The sequence below is a fragment of the Ambystoma mexicanum genome, chromosome 3q, assembly GCF_040938575.1.
Source record: "Ambystoma mexicanum isolate Mex_15411 chromosome 3q, UKY_AmexF1_1, whole genome shotgun sequence".
Lineage (NCBI taxonomy): Eukaryota > Metazoa > Chordata > Amphibia > Caudata > Ambystomatidae > Ambystoma > Ambystoma mexicanum.
Window position 1 is genome coordinate 1136716124 of NC_090926.1, and position 5000 is coordinate 1136721123.

Here is a 5000-nt window from a genome sequence, read left to right on the forward strand (position 1 = left end):
GACAGGGGCCTCACCACCCTCTGACGGTCCTCCTGGGCGCCCTTCCTCTGCTCTGTGCTGTTGTGGCAGAAAGCTCTTCCTTCAGTCCCCTGGCTTGCACAGGGCAGCAAAAGACTGTACTTTCACTGGGTCACAGGTAGGGGGCCTCTCCTGAATGCATCTGCCAAGGAAGGTCTAGAAGTGACACGAGAACCCTTGTGCTGACACACAAAAAAGGCTCGGCAGATAGCTTGCGTGCCAGTTGCTCCATCCTCTGTATCCACATGGACCCCTCCCAATATCTGCTGTAAAGATGCAGGCAAGGAAAAGCGCAGGATGGGCTTCTTACAGACGGAGGCGATGCCAGGCGTCGATGGCTCTAGCGGCAACTAGTGTCAGGGTGGAAATATAATCGTGGCCCCCACCCCTAACAGTCAGAGAGTCCTGGATGGGAGTCTTCCCAATGTCTGCTTTATCGTCCATCCTATAATCAACATGCATGTTTACATCTTGTTTTGGGGACATTTCCGAGCAAATTGCAAAATTGCAGCTCAGTTCAAACCGAGACGTAGTCGGCAGGGTTCGAACCTGCGCAGGGAAACCCCAATGGATTTCAAGTCCATCGCCTTAACCACTCGGCCACGACTATCCATGAGAGTGAAACTCTCACTCGAAAGATTGTGCTGTGCTTACACAGAAGAGTCCTTAGTCTCTACCGCCTTGCCTCTAGATCTTGTCCTGTACTTTCCACCCTTCTCTCTCATCATGCACCGTTCTTTCTCCTCACAAGTTTCTTTTAAATGTACATATATGTTTGAAATTGCAAAACGAAACCCGTCAAAACGTACCTGTTTCTCTGTGTTGGCCTAAAGGATGAAGCCGCTTTTACTCCTAGGATCTTGCTTGAATATCTCAAGTGCGCCGCAGCCTCCTTTAGTAATTGTATTATACTGCTATTTTAAGATTGTTTTCCACACCAGAAAAGAGTAAACAATAAAAGCGGGCGCTGCACGGAAGTCCGCAGGATTTGAACCTGCGCGGGGAAACCCCAATGGATTTCTAGTCCATCACTCGGCCACGACTACTCCTGAGCAAACCTGTTTCTACTATAAACTTAACACTTTAGCCACACACAATGTCTCCTCCGCCCCTTACTTTATGCCGCTCTGCACCGTTCCCTTTTGGCCCTCCCATGACCCTTGAAAATGCATTCAAAAGTCAGAATCTCTATGGTCTGGCCCAAGTTCCTTAAATGCCATATCCCCTCAGTGCCAAGCTCGGACTAAGTGCCAGGGACAGATCTGTGCTAATTAACCTAGCAAGCGGCCAGGCAGCAGAGCCTCACCTTCACTAGGTTGCACTGGCTTCTGCCAGCTCCAAATTGAAACTGTTAACAGTGTCCTGTTCGGAAGCATGCCTGGGCAGGGGCTGTCTCTATGCAAATCGAGTTGCAGAGGCCTCCTGGGAGCCAATTTCGGCAGGCCATTTTGACAGGCTCCAGAGGAATAAATGGCCGCACAAGTGGTCCGGTAGTTAGTCTAAGCCATATGGCAAAGATTTGGGTGGTAGGCCTTCTGGGCATGTGGCCCTAAGTCTCAGAGGACCGCAGAATGGGTCCCTTCTGCCCATATAGAGAGGTCTTGGCCGATCGGGGCCGAGAGGACAGGGGCCTCACCACCCTCTGATGGTCCTCCTGGGCGCCCTTCCTCTGCTCTCTGCTGTTGTGGCAGAAAGCTGTGCCTTCAGTCCCCTGGCTTGCACAGGGCAGCAAAAGACTGTACTTTCACTGGGTCGCAGGTAGGGGGCCTCTCCTGAATGCATCTGCCAAGGAAGGTCTAGAAGTGACACGAGAACCCTTGTGCTGACACACAAAAAAGGCTCGGCAGATAGCTTGCGTGCCAGTTGCTCCATCCTCTGTATCCACATGGACCCCTCCCAATATCTGCTGTAAAGATGCAGGCAAGGAAAAGCGCAGGATGGGCTTCTTACAGACGGAGGCGATGCCAGGCGTCGATGGCTCTAGCGGCAACTAGTGTCAGGGTGGAAATATCATCGTGGCCCCCACCCCTAACAGTCAGAGAGTCCTGGATGGGAGTCTTCCCAATGTCTGCTTTATCGTCCATCCTATAATCAACATGCATGTTTACATCTTGTTTTGGGGACATTTCCGAGCAAATTGCAAAATTGCAGCTCAGTTCAAACCGAGATGTAGTCGTCAGGGTTCGAACCTGCGCGGGGAGACCCCAATGGATTTCAAGTCCATCGCCTTAACCACTCGGTAACGACTACCCATGAGAGTGAAACTCTCACTCGAAAGATTGTGCTGTGCTTACACAGAAGAGTCCTTAGTCTCTACCGCCTTGCCTCTAGATCTTGTCCTGTACTTTCCACCCTTCTCTCTCATCATGCACCGTTCTTTCTCCTCACAAGTTTCTTTTAAATGTACATATATGTTTGAAATTGAAAAACGAAACCCGTCAAAACGTACCAGTTTCTCTGCGTTGGCCTAAAGGATGAAGCCGCTTTTACTCCTAGGATCTTGCTTGAATAGCTCAAGTGCGCCGCAGCCTCCTTTAGTAATTGTATTATACTGCTATTTTAAGATTGTTTTCCACACCAGAAAAGAGTAAACAATAAAAGCGGGCGCTGCACCGTAGTCGGCAGGATTTGAACCTGCGCGGGGAAACCCCAATGGATTTCTAGTCCATCGCCTTAACCACTCGGCCACAACTACTCCTGGGCAAACCTGTTTCTACTATAAACTTAACACTTTAGCCACACACAATGTCTCCTCCGCCCCTTACTTTATGCCGCTCTGCACCGTTCCCTTTTGGCCCTCCCATGACCCTTGAAAATGCATTCAAAAGTCAGAATCTCTATGGTCTGGCCCAAGTTCCCTAAATGCCATATCCCCTCCCTGCCAAGCTCGGACTAAGTGCCAGGGACAGATCTGTGCTAATAAACCTAGCAAGCGGCCAGGCAGCAGAGCCTCACCTTCACTAGGTTGCACTGGCTTCTGCCAGCTCCAAATTGAAACTGTTAACAGTGTCCTGTTTGGAAGCATGCCTGGGCAGGGGCTGTCTCTATGCAAATCGAGTTGCAGAGGCCTCCTGGGAGCCAATTTCGGCAGGCCATTTTGACAGGCTCCAGAGGAATAAATGGCCGCACGAGTGGTCCGGTAGTTAGTCTAAGCCATATGGCAAAGATTTGGGTGGTGGGCCTTCTGGGCATGTGGCCCTAAGTCTCAGAGGACCGCAGAATGGGTCCCTTCTGCCCATATAGAGAGGTCTTGGCCGATCGGGGCCGAGAGGACAGGGGCCTCACCACCCTCTGACGGTCCTCCTGGGCGCCCTTCCTCTGCTCTCTGCTGTTGTGGCAGAAAGCTGTGCCTTCAGTCCCCTGGCTTGCATAGGGCAGCAAAAGACTGTACTTTCACTGGGTCGCAGGTAGGGGGCCTCTCCTGAATGCATCTGCCAAGGAAGGTCTAGAAGTGACACGAGAACCCTTGTGCTGACACACAAAAAAGGCTCGGCAGATAGCTTGCGTGCCAGTTGCTCCATCCTCTGTATCCACATGGACCCCTCCCAATATCTGCTGTAAAGATGCAGGCAAGGAAAAGCGCAGGATGGGCTTCTTACAGACGGAGGCGATGCCAGGCGTCGATGGCTCTAGCGGCAACTAGTGTCAGGGTGGAAATATAATCGTGGCCCCCACCCCTAACAGTCAGAGAGTCCTGGATGGGAGTCTTCCCAATGTCTGCTTTATCGTCCATCCTATAATCAACATGCATGTTTACATCTTGTTTTGGGGACATTTCCGAGCAAATTGCAAAATTGCAGCTCAGCTCAAACCGAGACGTAGTCGGCAGGGTTTGATCCTGCGCGGGGAGACCCCAATGGATTTCGAGTCCATCGCCTTAACCACTCGGCCACGACTACCCATGAGAGTAAAACTCTCACTCGAAAGATCGTGCTGTGCTTACACAGAAGAGTCCTTAGTCTCTACCGCCTTGCCTCTAGATCTTGTCCTGTACTTTCCACCCTTTTCTCTCATCATGCACCGTTCTTTCTCCTCACAAGTTTCTTTTAAATGTACATATACGTTTGAAATTGCAAAACGAAAACTGTCAAAACGTACCAGTTTCTCTGCGTTGTTCAAAAGGATGAAGCCGCTTTTACTCCTAGGATCTTGCTTGAATAGCTCAAGTGCGCCACAGCCTCCTTTAGTAATTGTATTATACTGCTATTTTAAAATTGTTTTCCAAACCAGAAAAGAGTAAATAATAAAAGCCGGCGCTGCGCCGTAGTCGGCAGGATTTGAACCTGCGCGGGGAAACCCCAATGGATTTCTAGTCCATCACCTTAACCACTCGGCCACGACTACTCCTGAGCAAACGTGTTTCTACTATAAACTTAACACTTTAGCCACACACACTGTCTCCTCCGCCCCTTACTTTATGCCGCTCTGCACCGTTCCCTTTTGGCCCTCCCATGACCCTTGAAAATGCATTCAAAAGTCAGAATCTCTATGGTCTGGCCCAAGTTCCCTAAATGCCATATCCCCTCCCTGCCAAGCTCGGACTAAGTGCCAGGGACAGATCTGTGCTAATAAACCTAGCAAGCGGCCAGGCAGCAGAGCCTCACCTTCACTAGGTTGCACTGGCTTCTGCCAGCTCCAAATTGAAACTGTTAACAGTGTCCTGTTTGGAAGCATGCCTGGGCAGGGGCTGTCTCTATGCAAATCGAGTTGCAGAGGCCTCCTGGGAGCCAATTTCGGCAGGCCATTTTGACAGGCTCCAGAGGAATAAATGGCCGCACGAGTGGTCCGGTAGTTAGTCTAAGCCATATGGCAAAGATTTGGGTGGTGGGCCTTCTGGGCATGTGGCCCTAAGCCTCAGAGGACCGCAGAATGGTTCCCTTCTGCCCAAATAGAGAGGTCTTGGCCGATCGGGGCCGATCGGGGCTGAGAGGACAGGGGTCTCACCACCCTCTGACGGTCCTCCTGGGCGCCCTTCCTCTTCT

The 5000-nt window shown here is 51.0% G+C and overlaps 4 non-coding genes across 4 annotated transcripts; all 4 read right to left on the reverse strand.

The window, feature by feature from the left end:
* Positions 1 to 546: 546 nt before the first annotated feature.
* On the reverse strand, positions 547 to 628 carry TRNAS-UGA (transfer RNA serine (anticodon UGA)). Its single transcript has one exon. It is a non-coding gene; the product is annotated as a tRNA-Ser (tRNA).
* A 1558-nt stretch (positions 629 to 2186) lies between these two features.
* Positions 2187 to 2268, reverse strand: TRNAS-UGA (transfer RNA serine (anticodon UGA)). Its single transcript has one exon. It is a non-coding gene; the product is annotated as a tRNA-Ser (tRNA).
* A 363-nt stretch (positions 2269 to 2631) lies between these two features.
* Positions 2632 to 2713, reverse strand: TRNAS-AGA (transfer RNA serine (anticodon AGA)). The gene has a single exon. It is a non-coding gene; the product is annotated as a tRNA-Ser (tRNA).
* A 1122-nt stretch (positions 2714 to 3835) lies between these two features.
* TRNAS-CGA (transfer RNA serine (anticodon CGA)) lies at positions 3836 to 3917 on the reverse strand. The gene has a single exon. It is a non-coding gene; the product is annotated as a tRNA-Ser (tRNA).
* Between the last annotated feature and the right edge of the window lie 1083 nt (positions 3918 to 5000).